Source organism: Pleurodeles waltl, chromosome 1_2, assembly GCF_031143425.1.
Source record: "Pleurodeles waltl isolate 20211129_DDA chromosome 1_2, aPleWal1.hap1.20221129, whole genome shotgun sequence".
NCBI lineage: Eukaryota > Metazoa > Chordata > Amphibia > Caudata > Salamandridae > Pleurodeles > Pleurodeles waltl.
In genome coordinates, this window is record NC_090437.1 from 1,033,500,015 (window position 1) to 1,033,518,248 (window position 18,234).

Consider the following 18,234-nt stretch of genomic DNA (forward strand, 5'->3'; position numbering starts at 1 on the left):
CTCTCAGCTGCCATTGTCAAATTTCATGAATCTATGTTGCTTACAATTCTTTGCTCTTTGAAGACCTATGCAATTGTTCTGAGTCCCACTCTGCAGCTTGGTGGGCAACTGTTTTGGGTAGGGACAGCTCTATAGGCACAACTCTGAGCACTTCCCCTTGAGCCACTTCATTAAATGCTGTGGCACGATGAACGATGGTCTTGGTAATTTATTTATTACCTCCTTTCTACATGTCAGTTTTCATTTTCCGATTGATCTCTGCCTTGCAGGACTTCTCTTCACAACTTTCTTTGGCAAGTTATAATTATCTATGATTGTGCTTTGTAAATCTGGTTGCATCTGGCTTTATTGGTGACGATCCAAACTATTGGCCTCATTACAAATGTGGCAGTCTTCAGATCGGCACACTTGCGGTGACTGTGGGACTGCTGCACTTCTGGTTGTCCCACCACCACACTACGATCCTGGCGGGTGGAACCATCTAAAGACCACTGTCACCGCCAGGAACATTGTTCCTGATGGGCTGATGGTGGTCCTAGTTGTGGTCAGCCACAGCGAAGCTGAACTCAGCGCCTGGAATAGAGCGGCAACTCGTCCATAGCTCGCCCTTGAATGTCTGTTGGGGCGCCATTCTCCTTATTTTGTGAATGTGTGTGCTTGTGACGTGATATCACTTCCACTAACCCTGGCATTTTGGCGAACTGGCGCCCGTGGTAGCTGTTTGTGGTGCCTGTCCCTCGCACTCTTCTTTTAGTTTGTGGGAAAGTGCTAATGATGATAGGGTAAATGTGAGGGGGTAGTCGTGGTTTGCTGTGTAGACTTGCTTCCATGTTGAGTTCACCCACCTCCAATACCGTCTTTCTTTCTGTGCTTTTCAAATTTCAATCTACGGAGTGCTTTGTTAAATGTCCGCCTTACCTCACTCCTTTACTTATTGCAGGGTTCGGCCCTCTACTGAGCTACACCTAGCATGTGTGCTTTATATTAACGTAGTGTGGAGCAGAGGTCAGAAGCAGGTGGTAAATTCACCAGGAGTGTTGAGTTACAAGTATTAAGTCTACATCCTGAATCTATTACTTGTCTTTTACTACTGTAAGTAAAACCACTGCTAGCAATAATTATTTAGTTACCGATACATGGAAATTTTGCACTGTTTACTCCTGAATGATTGATTTTGCTTTTGTCACACGGCTGTAGAAGACGTTGTACAGGTGAGCTGAAGATAAAGATTTTTAACTTGCCTCCATATAGTATGTGAGCTTATTTCAATGAAACAGAAGCCAAGGAAAGCTTGGTTGAAATTTCAGAGTTATACATCTGCATGTATAGAGGACACACTCAAGGACAGACTTGCTTCTAAGTGCCATTTAGGCACCTGCAAACATCACTAACAGGTCTGAAATTAGGATACATGTGTGAGCACGTCTGGCCGTATTTGGTCTTTTATAATTTAATTGATAAGGGGACGCGTTAGAGGTTCGATGAACCTTTTGACTATGCTTAGAGTAATTCCCCCATAAGTCATATCTTTAGCAACAGTACACCAAACATAATCAATGTATACCATAAATGCTTGAAGTCAATAATATTTACGCACCATGACCCATTTGATCATGAATAACCACACCTTTGGTAAAGTTAAAGTGTTTATTTCTCTAGATTAACAATGCTAATATCACACAGATTAATCTCAAAACCGAATGATAAACTTATACAAACAACACAGGCTGAAAAAAGCGTTTAAAGAATCTCAATTTAGCTAAAGCATTTATAGTTAAACACTCAAGAGTTACAGTACAAATCAATAACAGTAATAGCTGAAAAACAGAAATAGTATACATCTCAACTCAACAGATGAACAGAATCAATTCTTTGTTAATGACAATGGTCAATATTTGGGCATACTAACTAAACTTCCAATTAGAATAGCATGGTTGGGTTTCATGCAAAACTATTTTGTCAAAGTTAATTTGGAAAACATCTAACTGTAGCTGTCAAAATAGCGGTTGGTACCTAAAAGAAAACACAAATACAGCACTATAAAATAGCATTTCGTTATACCTTTCCTCAATGAGTCAACAAGAGGCGGTTTCTTCAAGTGGATATCCGTCTGGTCAGCATCAGCAATGGGCAGAGGAAGGGGATTGGCTCAGTCGCGATTAAGTTAACTGAACCAACTCAGGGACATTGAAGCTAAAGAATCGGCATTAACACAAATTAACAAAATACATGCAACTGTGGTGCTCCACAAATAGGACTCTAGCAAGGGTAGAACTAATGGATCGTGCAGGATCAGAAAAATTGACTCAAAGCAATTATGAAAGGAACTAACTATCCTAAGTGCGAACAGTCTAAGTTAAACTTGCTTAAAGTATCTTCTCACAACATCATTGGTTAGAAAATCGAATGTTTACAGTAGGATCAATGAGCTATAAACTATAAATCTAAAATATAACTGAACAGTCTTTCACATGTCAATGATTGGCTCCTCTTCCCCAGTTCCCATTGTCAGGTTTGTCAGGTAACTGTTTTGTTGCAGTCCTAGCTGTAGTCAGTGCATCCATTGTTGGCTCCTGGGAACATCGCTGCCTCACGCATCAAGGATACTTTAGTAACATTTTCTAGTGCAAGACATTCTAACAGGCAGTTCTCATGAGAAAGTTTAAGACATTTACAAATCGCTTAGTCAGCTCCATGTGAACAATAGACAAGATTAATTCTCGGCTTTCACAGAACATGTACATTTATTTAATTATTTCTGTCTTGAAACTTAACATGAGGCTTGTCGACTAGCTAATCAATGCCTAATATAAATTTTTAAGCAAGTACATATCACTAATATGTTACTGTGACCCACTAATACATTTTATTCTATGTGTGCACCTTATTTAGACTACAAACGTGAGTTTATTATTGATTTTCAAACATCCCTTGGTGGCCACATCAGTGGGCACATTTCCATGACACACAATTTTCTCTATGTTATCCTAATTCAGGGGAATTCTTAACAGTTAATCATTACGAAATGTATTAGTACTTAATTCAGCTTTCACACATGCACTTTCTATTATGATAAAGTCTCCCTGGCTACCAGGTTGTTGAGGCCCTAAGACCTCAGGTCAGGCCAGTGAGCGTGGCACTTTTTTTTGTGTGCATATTTCCGAGATTGTGATGCAGTGCAATGCAGTGTCACCTTGCTGCGCTGCGTGGCAGGGAAAGGGCAGGAATACACAGTATTTAAGTCAATACGATGCATTCCTGCCTTTTCCCCTGTGCTGACGCCCTTTTGGCAGCCTAGTGCCAATGCAGGCAGCCTTGCACCATGGTGCAAGTTTTCCTCTGTTGCATGCAGGATTGTTTTTGTGCAGGAAGGGAAACCTAAAGGCCATGGACGGCGCTGCTTATAGTTACGTCTGTGCGCACTAAAAACCGAGAAATTCACTGAAAAAAACAAAGCCTACAGGGACGTTATAGTTAGGTTCTGAATTTCCTTGTACAAAAACATAGAAATTCAGCAGTTATATTTATGGTTAACTCAAGTAACTATACCTCGTGCTCTAAGGTAATTTTAACTTGCGCCTTTGCCATGCACAGCTAATTACTCCACAAATTACATCATTGATGACAACTTATATGGTATCATTGATATTATTACTGTAACATTTGCAATAAAATTATTGATTAGAAAAGTGTACATTGCGGGGACGCAAGTTATAGCTCCCTTAGGGCACGAGTTATAGTTACTTAAGTTAACCATAACTGTAACAGCTGAGTTTCTGTGGTTTTGTGCGAGGACATTCTGAACCTAACAATAACGTCCCTGTAGCCTTTAGTTTTTTTCAGTGAATATAGCAGCTGTACTTGATATGATCCCGACTGGGATAGCCAGAAAGGAGTCACAATGTTGGTGGTTATTGACATTATTATTGTGAACAGAGACACTGTTTGCCATTCGCCATTGGCCTGTGCTTTTCACGTGCCCGAATGCTCCGGGTGCACAGACGTCATAGCAAAAGAAAGATTTGTAGTGCAAATGGCTGCTGGCAAAAGTGTACTCGAATTTGGGACTGTGATTGTATCAATGTCACTTTGCGCTTCCAATTCTGCAAACATGTATTGTGTGCCCATGAGACGGGCCTTAATCAGTGGTGTCGGCCGACATTGTACTGTGATGCAGCTGTGTTAATATCACTGAAATATTCTTAAAACTTAACGTATGGGCTGATTTTTTAATTTTCCCTCGAAGCTGGCTGCCTCTCACACCTCTCCCATAAACTGCATAGATATGAAGGGGTTCACACTCCCATCCTGTAGCTCCCCCTATACTAACTCCCCGCCAAGAATCAACCGCTTGGCATCCCTGAAAAAAAGGGTTCTCAATGAGCAGTACGTGTTATTGGCTTGTAGCAATTGCTGTGAAGTTGAGGAAAGGCAGTTAAGGCACATGGTTCAGTTAAACACTGCAGGCTTCTGAAACCTTCCTTTGGAAACGAATTACAGAAATAAACTGAACAGGATTACTTCTTTGTTCAGTTATTTAGCTCATTCAGTGGATTTTGGAACTACCGTCGAAAATTACTGTAACCACGCACAGCGTCCTTGACACTGATGATAATTGAATACATTCTCCAGCTTCTCGGAAATCCAAACAAAACAGAATAAGATAACGTTTCATGAGTGGTAGGTGCAGTAGCTTTCCCTCACTGTGGTAGGTCTCCTATGCTCTTAGCAGAGAGAAGGTCTCACGCACTGTCTAGTTCAAACTGTCCCCTGCTGTGTACCCACGTGGCCCACACATGCCATATTGTTTTCAGTGGGATGAGTCTGACCATTTAAAGTATGCTGGCAATCCCTTTTTAATAGTATGTAATATAAAATAGAATGGCTTCAGGCCCTATAGCATATGTAATCTACAATAACGACCAGTCCCTATAGTCCCAAAGATATCAAAAAAATCAATAAAGTTGCTGATTCCCTGGATGAAGAGCTACCAATGTAATAAACCACCAGTCAATATGATTAAAAAACTCTGGGCTAAAATCATGGCTGTGGCTACGGGGTGAAGCAGGGCCCGGGCGTATTTCTGCTTGGGTCTTCCACTCTGAGGTCCCATGTTATGTCTTTCAGAGATTCATTCTAGTTCAGCTCCACAGTGTCCACTCAGGGCCTCAGCGCAGCACTGGGCTTTCCTCCGCTGCTTACACTGTGTAACTCTACATGGGATGTGTGAGTCCAACGATAGCTACAGGTTTCCCTAAAGAGTGAGCCTAGACCAATCAAGGAGAGTACTACATACGGACAGGTATGTATATATTGGTTCACTCAAAGATGAAGACAGTCTGTTTCCTATCCATCAGCTCGTAGACACAATACAATATAGTACAATAAGATGTAGTAGTGGATCACCAATTTTAGGTTAAAGGGTATGCACTGGAGGGCTAGAGGGAGGGCAACATTATTAAAAGTAAACAGCACTCTTAAAGGCATTCACATCCATTGAGCACAGGTCAAGGACACAGCGTCATCAGCACACTACAGTGTATAGTCCTGATGAAGTACCATAAAAGGTTGCCTACTGTTCTGGTTGGTGTATAAGTTGCAGGTCACAGGTTCCAATATCAAAAACCTTGTTTGGTGGGCTAAAACATATGCACCAAACAGATCACTTATATTTAATATTATGCATTTGATGTGATAAGATATTATATGATTTGATATGAAGCTCACTCCAAGAAGCACTAGAGCATTGACCAGAGCTTCTCAAATGTATTATGCTGCACACACACACCAATATTGTTTGCTTGGGGTTTGGTTGAAGCTAGGTTACAAAAAACAGAATTTAATGAAGATTGGTAGACAGCAACATGTTTTTCCTGTGCAGGAAATGTACTCATTACTCATATATTTTTTTGCATCACACATGTTTATAATTTGAGACTCTAGGAGCTTCCCCAATTTACTCATGATCGCATATTTTGTGTCCACATTCTAAACATAGGAATAGAACCCATGTCCATAGGTTTCCATGTCAAGCTAGTACATTTGAATGTGAAAATAAAACTGGCTTGACAAATTATGAATCAGGAAACAAGAGTTTTTGGGCAATTTTCATGCTACTTGTTTCACTGTTCCCCTGTCCAACAATGGAAAAGGGTGCTTTGCAACACTTTTAGAAGAAGAATAAAGAAGTATCTAGACATGTGCCCAATAGAGAACTCATTATCCATGCCCATCCAGCTAAGGATGGTCAGTTGGGAAATTTAGCTTATATCTAACATTCATAAGGCTGCATCTGTTTTAAATGTGTATAATCTAAGCTTGTGGCTGTCCAACATCAGCTGAGGAGGAGAGTGGGATACAAGGCAGATTTTCAGGTTAACAGATGAGTAACAAAGTTAGGAAAACCAGACAGTATTGCTACAAATACCCAGCATGGTTCTAAAATTAGCCTTTATCTGTTTTCTTCAAAAGGTGCTGAATGTTGGCAAAGACACACCATAAAAGGTGTTGAATGTTGGAAAAGACACACAATTTCCATGTGGAGTCAAGTAGACACATCCATTAGTAGTACCAAAGTAGAAGTTATTTTTAAAAGTGACCTGCCGTGGAACCACACAGGAGCAGACATTGCTTTATTCACACTGCTGCAAGATTTCTCACATTGTTGAGCAAAGTTTGTGGTCCATACCCATTGTCACCTCTGGCAGAAAATAATGGCTGTTGGAGTGAACGATCAACAGCCCTTTTTAGTGTCAGTTTCCTAAAAGCCTGGTGGTCTAGCTTAACTTTGCCAGTTAGCATATATTGAGCACAGCGTTGCGCAGCTCTGCGAGACAGTTTTCACCTGCCAGTAGTTCACTGGTAATTTTGTTTCACTCGATTCACAGTGGTTGGAGATTGTGTTACGCTGTTTATCACACTAAGCCGAGTGCAGAGACGTCTTGTTATCCTCTATTGGCTTTGGCTTAATTTAGGCTACACCAACCTGTTATGGACCTCCACTCAATCCCTGACTCAATTGAATAGCCTGTGATGCTTATGACCTAAGTGGACAATTGTATTCAGATGCTTACAGTATATATTTTGGCTCTGTGATTCAAACCCTAGAGTTGACATTTTTACAAGTCATCAGTGGCCCTTAAATGATTAATATTTTTGAGAACTGGATCATTGTGCAGACAATTTCTTGGTAAAATGGTGTATTTTAGTTTGACTATTTTATTTGTCAATTTGAACACATTACACTACCGAGTGTGCTGCACTCTTATCACTAGTTGCCTTGCAAGTATTTTAATGAGTTTAATGATACTCTGTATTTGTCTCTTTTCCTTTTGAAAATGAATGGTGTGTTGTTAGATATAAACAAGTAGTTGAGAAAGAAAATTGCTGCTTTACAGCAAAACCCCTCCATGATATCTCTAATGGCAACACCAATTACAGCATCAATGATGTCGCTATATCATGTGTGATGGAAATTGAGAAACAGGGCGGGTAGTATGTGTTTGTGAGTCATATATTTGGTAACCCTTACACATACACTGTAAGGACTATCAATTATTCTGATTTATGACAGTGTATACTGGATACCTATGGCACTTTTATGTATATATTGTTTAGTTTTTTCAGAGTAGAATAGACTAACCCACAATTACCACACTTAATGGGACATAGTGTATATGATTTGGAGAGATAGATTTGGCTTGCATGATCACCTCTAGCATACCTTGCTGTTGGCAACCACATTTGTGGAAAACCCAGTATGACCTTCAAAACTAAACACCAACTCTGACCTGGCATATAGAGAATTCATTAGCAGTGATAGAGCGTTCCATCCTAATAAATTACCTGTATTTGGACGCTCTTGGGTCGATGAATCTTTTGACCAAGTGGGGCTCTCTTCACCCGAGATTAGTCAATTTAATCAAATCAATAATCAATAACGAACATAAGCAATGCCCTGATCAACATAACACTTCACAATTAATCCAGAAAACATTTCGGCGAACCATGACCTTTCGGCCATGAATAACCACACCAGTTCATTCAAAGTTAATGAATTTATTTCCCTATATTAACAAAGCTAGCACGATATAAATGTGTCTCAACACCAAATGATATATGTAAATGAACATTAATAGCTGTCCATAACGGCGAAAAAGATGCAATCTATGCAGCATTTGAATAACAATGCATTCGATGATAGCAAAGCAAACCACTAAAACTATAATCTGTAATGGGCTAATTGCATACATTAGTCAGCATAACAAGGTCTCAAATTGCATCGTGCAACAAATGAATCCTCATCTAACCTCAAATTAGCATCTGCATGTGGGACTTCATGCAAAAACAATTTAGCAACATTAATTTGGAAAAACTCCTAACTAGGGCTCTTATCAAAAATCAGCAGTTGGTTACCTAAAAAGAAACACAATGCAATTGTACATTTTCCTTTCATATTTACCAAATGCAATCAGCATTCAAGGAAGTCTTCGTCTCACAGGTACCGGTTTCGATCAGCATGGGACGGGGGCAAGGTTCAGGGTGGACGGGGAAATTGCCTCACAGCGGCAAGATAAAAGGACAAAACTACTACTTTATGCAAAGGGGCAAATCAAAGTTAAAGTCTCTAGGGCGAGAATTACTTAAAGTCTCTTTCTCTCGATTAGAGAAAGCATCAAAGTCTCATTCAAAATGGCGTCGAACATCAATTGGCATCGTAGAAGATGGCAAAATGACGAGGTCGGCAAGATGGGCCATAATGGCTGCAATGTCCTGCAAATGGCGGGTAATGGCCAATGGCGGGTAATGGCTAATGGGTAATGGCCGCTTTCTTCTTGTGCACCAGGTTTAAATAATCAACAGTTCAAATCCAGTAGGGTCTTCCATTGGAGGGTTCATAGGTTGGCTTCAAATTGTCCAATCAAAAACAACAATTTACAAGCTTCTACCTAGGCATACATTATCCTTGGAGTCGGGAACGTAAGTTGCAACATATTTTACCAATTAACTCACTTTCAGAGCTTCCATTGTCTGCACCTGCAGATTGACCTTGGAGCAAAGAAGAAGATGCCAGGCTGGCACGAAACCTTAAAGATAAGCATGTGAACCGATCTCACTGGAAAAGTACAGCTTCAAGCAAGAATACACGTTTATTAGCACATTAGAAAAACACGAGCATCTAAACCGTGAGACAAGGCAACTAGGCCGAAGCCTCCACTAAAGTTATGCTAAGTTAAAACATTTCAAACAAGCAAATCATGGCACACGTTTACGGTTATGTCAGATTAGTACAATTCTAATACATCACGTTATATAAAGCACGCTTATAAATGTTGGCGAACTACTCTGAGGGCACATTTGTCCCCGTACAATCTTTATTAGTTCGGTTAAAGTCACACTTGATTATTGCGGCACTACGTTTATGCGCTAATAAATGTAAAACCTTCATTTCTGCGTCATCAATCCCTCCTCTGATGACTATTTGTCATCACACAAAACTATTCCCACAAATTTTATTCCATTAAAATTCTGTCAGTTCTCTTTGCCTTTTAGTTCCCCTTGTTCTTGCCTTGTATTCTTCTGCCATTCTTTTCATCATTTTCTCTTCCTTCCTTCTCTTAATTCTTGCCATGATCATTAGTATTCCCCTCTTTATTCCCCAAATCCCAAAGATGCAAATTAGTACTATTAGTATTCCCTGTATTATTTTTAGTAATATTCCATTCCAAATGCCACCAAGCCAATTTCCCACTGAAGCAACTCCCTTTCCAACCTTCTCCCAAACTCCTGGTTCTTTCAATTCCTTCAAGTCTGCACTCTCTTTTGTTAGATTTGCAAGCATTGTTTTAATCTTCACACTGTTGTCTGGTATATACGTGCAACAGTGACGCGCACCAAGCATTTTGCAAACGCCGCCATCCTTTGCTAAAAGAATGTCTAGGGCAAGCCTGTTTTGAAGAGTCATAGCTCTTTCTGCTGCAAGTTCAGCATCCATCAGAATTATAGCACCTGAAAACTTTGTCAACATGTTATCCACTATAGTAGACAACTTTCTTATTTTGATGGAATTCAACACAACTCCCAATGAAGGAATCATGGCTCCAAATATATCTCCTACCACAGCAGCTGCGGTCTCTCTTTTCTGGATACGATGAGATCCAGGCGTCTTTGGAATCACTGATAGGTCATCCAGTTGATAAACCTTTGGGAACACTATACCCAAATAACATCTCCCCCACCATCCCTTTGGAAGACGATAATAGGCATTATGCCCACAAATGTAATATACACCAGGTATGACAGGGTCAAGTCCGTTCAGCATGAATGTCCATTTGGCCTTAAAGATAAACGTATGTTTACATTCACTCGCTCCCACGAAAATGTTATCATAATAAGATTCACCACGATATATACAAAATTTCCCTACATGCCAAGCGTCTAAAGCTATTTTTCCTTGTGTTTTTATTGCGGCAAAAGCATAATTATCTACTGAAGTCCTCTTACTTAGCTCCTTTTCTAATTTCGCATTCATTTGTGCCCTTCTATCATCTGTGCGATCTAAAAAGCTTATTTCTACTGCAGATAGCGAGCAGGTAAGGTTTTCCCTATGAGCGTGAGCTGTTTCAAAAGGTTGCATTGACTCGAAAAATTCCCTCATTATTTTAGCATCCCAATCTTTAGCAATCTGGCTTAGTTGCGTTATTATAGGAACATATGCAAAGGTAACATCATAATTTGAATAAAAATACTGTATGTTAGTTTGACCATAAAATCTAGAAGTTACTAAACTACATGTAATCCCATATGTAAGAGGCATGTGGTGATAAGTCACCCCTTCCGTTACCGATGTCGGTATCTGTGTACACACATAACAATCTTTCGCATCCATAGTCTCAACATATTCTGTTAGTAGGCGATAGAAAACATTATACGAAAGTTCCTTCTTATCATGCAAGTGTCTCTCATCTAATTCTAGTCTTTTCAATGCGGTTAGTTCAGTGACAGTAACAGGAGCAGAAGTAGAAGCATCAATTTTCTCATTCTCACCCTTACCACGCGTTGCAAGCACTATTGCCATTATTATTAGTACACATGCAGTTATCAAGCCTATACACGCATATTTACAATATTTCACTCTACTGTTTTGTGTAGCGTACTTAGTCATGATCCGTATAGAATCAGAGAGCTAGAAGCACTTATAAAGAAACTATTTAGCAATTAGTTACAAAGCTGAACGAGCGCAATGTTCACACAGTTTTCTTCAGGAGCCCAGTTACTTATCGGTTAGCAGCATTTGTCTCAATTCGGCAATAACTCAGTCTTTTATCAGTTAGCAACGTTGTCTCAAATCGGGTTTAAGAGTCAATCAGGTTATCAAAGTCTTATCAAGTTAGCAAATGTCTCATCCGGTTTAGCAATGTCTCAGCTGGTTGTATCACGTTAGATTATAGCAAGCAATGTCATTTATCAGTTTTTCAATCAATACTGTCCATAAAACTTTTCTTTTCTATTGGTATCTCTTCTTCTTTGTTCTCGAGGCTAAGAGATACAAATTCGTCGGTCCAATCGTCATTGACTACATATGCCCATTCTGGACCGGAATATCTCCTGTTTGGTATCCTTTTCCTTTTCAATTTTGCATCTCTCTTTGATTCTGCCTCACTGGTACTTTCCTCTTTGGCCAAGTCTTTTTCTTCACTTGATGTTGGTACCACGACAGACACTTCCTTTCTTTTCTCTTTCACTCTTGGCCCTTCACTGTCATTCAACGTTTCTCTAGTTCTTAGTTTTACTGGTGATATACTTGGTCTTCTCTTTGCACTGTGTCCACTTGATGGACCTGCGATCTCTTCTGAGGAAGTTTGAACAGTTTCGTTCTGTTCTGCCTTGTCCCCTCCTTCTGGGGAGTCAATCAGGTTTTCCTTTTCTTTTTCTGTACCGTCTGCTTCTGGGAAAGCCCTCCTCTGATCAGGCTCTCCTGCTTCTTCACCTCTTTCGAGCCCTTTGTCACCGTTACTTTCTTCAGGCTCTTTGTCACTTTCAGCTGCTTCAGGCTCTTTGTTACCTTCAGCTGCTTCGTCGCTGTCTGAGGTTTCTCCTTGGTCTTCCCCAAGTGAATCGGTTGTTTCGTCCTCAGAGAAGATTTCTCTCTCCTCTATTTCTGCCTGTTCGCTTCTAGTTCTGTTTTGCTCTGTCTCAGCGCTCGGCAATTTGTTATCAGGTACTGGCAGTTTCAGCGCTTCAACTTCCTCATCTGTGGGACACAACACTTTCTTTGTATGACTGGCGTGAATCCAGTTGGGAACTCCCGCACACTTCACAGCAGTAGTGGTCGTCAGGATCACTTGGAAAGGGCCTTTCCAACGGGGTTCCAGACACAACTTCCTCACGTGCTTCTTTATCACGACCCAGTCACCTGCTTTCAGTGTGTGTCCTGGACCTTGGATCGGTGGCAAGGTGGTTGCTTCCACCTGGTGAGAGAAAGAGCGAACCACGTCAGCCAGACCTTTGCAGTAGTCTAACACCATATCATCTGTAATATTCAAAAGCGCGTTTGCGGGAACTGCAGGAAGTCTCATGGCCCTGCCCATGAGAATTTCGTGCGGGGACAATCCAGTCTTTCTGTCAGGGGTGTTTCTCATTGACATTAACGCCAAAGGCAATGCGTCAGGCCATTTCAAATTTGTCGATGCACATATTTTCGCCATTCTTGATTTCAGTGTACCATTCATTTGTTCCACCAGTCCTGAGGCTTCAGGGCGATAGCTACAATGCAGTTTTTGCTCAATGTTCAGCGCTGCGCAAAGTAACTTTATCACCTCGTTATTGAAGTGACTTCCTCTATCTGATTCTAAAGAGATCGGGAATCCGAAACGTGGTATCAACTCCCTCAACAATAGTTTTGCAACTGTAAGGCTGTCATTTCTACGTGTGGGGTATCCAATCCAGTGACTAAAAATGCACACAATCACCAGCACATACTTCAGACCTCCATGCACAGGCATCTCAATAAAGTCCATCTGCATTCTGCTGAACGGGCCACTCGCCCTGCCAATGTGGCTCATGTTCACAACCGTTCCCTTTCCTGGGTTCATCTGCTGGCAAATGACACAACGATGGCAAACTGCTTCTGCAACTTGACGGAATCTGGGGTTAAACCAATCAGTTTTGAACAATCTTATCATGGCCTCTCTCCCTAGGTGAGCCTGCCCATGATAGAACCGCGCTAGCTGCGATAAGAGACTATTTGGTAAAACAAGTTTTCCTTCATTTGAAACCCATAACTCATCTGGTCTCCTTGTACATTGTGACTTAATCCAGGAAGCTCTTTCATCCTCCCTGACGCTATTCTGTAATGCTTTTAGTTCATCCATTGTATCCACGACCTTCAAGGCAAATGCTTCAGCTGGTTCGAGCTCTGGCTCACTTATCAAATTCCATTCATCCCTGAGCAATATACAGTTCAAGGCACAAAATCTTGCGACTTGATCCGCATATGCATTTCCCAGGGAAACATAGTCCTGTCCTTTTGTATGAGCACTACACTTTACCACTGCAATTTCGGCTGGCATCTGAATGGCGTGTAACAATTCCCTTATTCTCTCCCCGTTTTTCACTGGGGACCCCGAAGAGGTCAGGAAACCTCTCTGTGACCATAATTGCCCAAAGTCGTGCACAATTCCAAACCCGTACTGACTGTCAGTGTAAATGGTAACCTTCATCAATGTAGACAGTTGGCATGCTCTTGTAAGGGCTACAAGCTCTGCTACTTGTGCGGAATAGACTCCTTGAAGCCAGGACGCTTCCAAGACACCTGTTACAGTACATACAGCATATCCTGCTTTCAAAATTCCCAACCCATCTCTTCGACATGAACCATCAACAAAAATAATATGGTCATTTTCATCAAGCTTAGTATCCCTAATATCAGGTCGGGTTTGGTGCAAAATTCAGTCACCTGAAGGCAGTCGTGCTCGACGTCTTCAGCGTTCTCAATTTCAGCATTTTCACTGGGAAGCAAGGTTGCTGGATTCAACGTAGTGCACCTTTTCAGCTGCACATTCGGTGAGCCCAGAATTATTGTTTCATACCTTGTGAGTCTTGCTCCAGTCATGTGTTGCGTTCGGGAGCGGGTCAAAAGTATCTCAACTGAGTGAGGGACCATGACTGTTAATGGGTGTCCCATCACTATTCCTTCACTCTGAGTGAGGCTGATACCAACTGCTGCTACGGCGCGCAAACACCCTGGCAGTGCTGCTGCGACCGGATCCAAAGTAGCTGAAAAATACGCTACTGGTCTGTTTATGCCACCATGGGCTTGGGTCAAGACAGACAAAGAACATGCATCACGTTCATGACAAAACAATGTGAAAGGCTTTGTGTAATCAGGCATACCTAAAGCTGGAGCCCTGCACATGCATTCTTTCAATTCAATAAAAGCATCCATCTCATCTCCTTTCAGCTCAATTTCATCCAAGGCATCCTTCTGGGTCAGTTTCAGTAAAGGTTTTGCTAGAGTTGAGAAGTTGGGAATCCACTGGCGACAGTAGCTCACCATCCCCAAAAACTTCCTCACCTCCCTCCTTGTCTTTGGTGGACTCATTTGAAGTACACTTGTTATTCTTTCCTTCATTATTCTCCGTGACCCTTTCTCTATTTGATGACCCAAGTATTTCACTTTCTTCTGACAGAACTGCAACTTTGAAGGAGACACCTTGTGTCCATTCCTTCCCAAATGGTTCAGTAGAGCAATGGTGTTGGCTGTGCAGCCACTTTCTGTCTTAGATGCAATCAGTAAGTCATCAATGTACTGTACTAGGGTTGACTCGAATGGCAATTCTAACGCTTCCAAGTCTTTCTTTAGAATCTGATTGAAAATTGACGGTGACTCAGAAAACCCTTGAGGAATTCGACACCAACTGTAAACTCTGTCTAAGAATTTGAAACAAAAGAGAAATTGGCTGTCCTCATGAAGAGGCACCGAAAAGAATGCTTGTGACAAGTCGATGACTGAGAACCACTCGGCATCGCAAGGGATTTGAAACATTATCACAGCTGGATTCGGTACTACAGGGCAGCATTTAATTATGATGTCATTTATTTTCCTCAAGTCCTGCACGATTCGGACCTTTCCACTCGGCTTTATTAGTCCCATGATTGGTGAATTACATGGACTGCTTAACACTTCTTTCAGTACTCCCTGTTTTACAAACTCGTCAATGAGTTGGGCGACTTTCATGAGGGTGTCTTGTGCCATGTGATATTGTGGGGTCTGGGGAAAGGTTACATTGGGTTTTACGGTCACTTTCACTGGTTCCACTCCTTTCACCAATCCCACCTCTTTTCCGGTCATATCCCACACTTCCTTTCCGACTGTTTCCCGTAATTCAGCTGGAATATCTTCTTCAGTTATCATCGGAAAAAGGTTAATCAGAGGATATTCTTCATCGACAGTTTCCATCTCATCCCCTTCTACACTGTCCTCTTCTTCCCCATCACTGCTCGTCTGAATTCTAATTCCATCGTTCGAACACATAATCGAACATCCCAATTTTCACAATAGGTCTCTCCCTAACAGTGCTATCGGGCTTGAGTCACATACCACAAAATTATGTGTCCCTTGATAGTTACCAATTCTGACTTGTACTGGATCTGTGATTGGGTTCGTCAGGTGCCTGTTTGCTACTCCCACTACTTGAACTGTTCTCCCTGAGAGTGGCAAATTTGGTACTTCAATGCTCCTAACAGTTGAACGTGTGGCTCCTGTGTCAACCAAGAATGAAACACGATGACCCATGACTCTTCCCTCCACATATGGACCCTTTTGATCAACTTCCAAGGATGCTGCAAGCACACAATTTCCCTCCTCATCTGAACTTTCACTCTCCCATACATTGTTTATTCCATTCTCACTGTGTAATGGGAACTGTTGTACTGTGCCATTTGTATTCATCACCTGACCCGAGACCTGTGGAGGAACCATCACTTGCTGCTGACTCACTGGTGCCAAAGGTATTTGCATTTGCTGATTAGGTACCATGGGAAACTGCTGTTGCACTGGCTGCATTTGCGTCATCTGCATACGGGGCATCTGCATCTGCTGCGGCTGCATGGGCTGTAATCCCTGCAGCTGATTTATGGTCTGAAAATTTGGGTTTGGACCTCTCATTTTCGGTCCCCTCATTGTCTGGAATGCATTGACATCATTGTTTTGCTGACCAACACCTGCACCTTCCTGCACCACCATCGGGCACTCGCGTTTCCAATGCCCGACGATTCCGCACATGTGACACGGCATCACCCTTTTCATTGCCTGCACACCATTCGGAATCGCAACAGTGTTCAAATCCGGACCATTACTCCCAAAACCTCCTCTGCCTCTCGCCTGTGGCTGAAACACCATGTTTCCCTGCGGCTGCGGCTGCGGTATCTGCTGTTGGAACCCTTGCAACCCTTGCAAACCTGTCTGAGCTGCCTTAAGTTGCATCACCATCACTTTCTCTTTCAACCTTTTCTGTTTCACTTCAATTTCGTCGCTACAGTATTTCGCATAATTCAACACCTCATCAATAGGTTTCGACTGCCAACAAATCAAATGCGTCTTTATCATCTGACTTATCTCTGGTCTCAGCCCTTCCACAAATCTAAACACAAAATGAAGCATGTCCTTCGCCTCTATTGTTTCCGTGCCACTGTAGTTCTTGAACGCCTTCAACAACCTCTCATAGTAACCATGAATCGACTCTTTAGCCTCTTGGGCAGTTCGATCAATCTTCTGCCAATCCACATTTTTCGCGGCCACCTTCGTCTTCAAATGCTCAATCACCTTATAGTACAAGCTCATTACCATAGGTGATGGTGCACTCGTATCCCTGTCCCTCTCTGGTTCACTTGTCGGCCAACCTACAGCCCTTTTGCAGTCTTCCCACAAATCTGCCGGAACCACAATCTCAAAGAGGGTGTTCAGGTCTTCCCAAAGACATTTTGCAAGCTTCACAAACCTATCAGTCTGTTGATACCATTCAATCGGTTTCTCTCTCAGTTTGGGAAAATCATCCGTAAAAGACTGAATGTCGCTTCTGTGCCACGGTACATGTATTAATTTTCCCCCTGCTGTCTCCCTCATTGGTAACATGGTTATTGCATCACTACTCTGTGGTCTTTTCTCCTTATGCTCTGGTACACTATCTTTCTTATTTTCCTTTTTCTTTGCCCATCTACTTTCCCATTTGTCTAAGCACCTCCACACTTGTGCACTCTGCAGCAATTCTCTAAGGTGCATTTTCATGCCTGCTGACCTCATGTGTTCAAAGTCTGTGGTCCCGAAATCCAATCTATAGCTCCTGCTCAAGTGTTTTGTCTTGTCTATCTCAACCCCGTTTTTGTCAGCTATTTCTTGCAACCTTCTATGTACCTTGTTCACTTCTCTCGTAATCCTGGGACATAGATACCTCAGCTCTTCTTCCGAGTAGGACTCTAACCTATTCAAACCCATAGTCCCTTCCACCAATTCTTCTGCTTCCATGTTCAACCTGACCCTATTCAGATAATCTTCTCCCTTCCCACTGGCTGAGCTTTGTGTGGAATTCAGACTGTTGAACCACTGTGTCAGCTGTTGCGCATTCAACCCCATCAGTGTAGCATTCACATCGACTGCCATTGATGGTTGCGGCAACTTTTCAGTGTTCGATGATAGCGGTATCATCAGTGGGGGACTCGACCTCACCACTGTTGACTGAGCACATATGGGACTAAACTCCATCAAGGACCCAGATCCAGTTGGCAGAGCCGCTATCGGAGTTGTCTCTGGAGTGTTTTCTATGCACCTCCTTTCCGTCCCATTCTGCACCATTGATCCTTGACCGCTCATACCTGAGTTAGGCTGAATGTACAAAGGTACCGGTGGACCTACAGTAATGGGTAGGGATATCGCATCTGGGTTCTGTCCATTCCCCAGGTTCTGAGGCATGTTCATTCCCACACTATGGGTCATCATTGCCGGCATGCCCGTCTGACTCCCCGTCATCTGAGCATGTGCGGTTCCCCCCTGCATCTGCTTTTGAGGCATCAAAAGCTGGGTTGATTCAGCTTGTGCCAATGTTGGGTTGCGACCATTCTGTACTCCCATTACGGTTGGATCTAGAGTCATTCCCGTACTGTTGTCACTGCTGTAGTACCTTGGGACCTGCGGCTGATAATTTTCTGCTGTTTTCAATATAGGCACATCTGGATATA

At 42.1% G+C, this 18,234-nt stretch overlaps 1 protein-coding gene across 1 annotated transcript in view; it reads right to left on the reverse strand.

The window, feature by feature from the left end:
• The window catches only part of NWD2 (NACHT and WD repeat domain containing 2), a 647,771-nt gene that overhangs the window by 599,257 nt on the left and 30,280 nt on the right, over window positions 1-18,234 (reverse strand). The window lies entirely within an intron of this gene.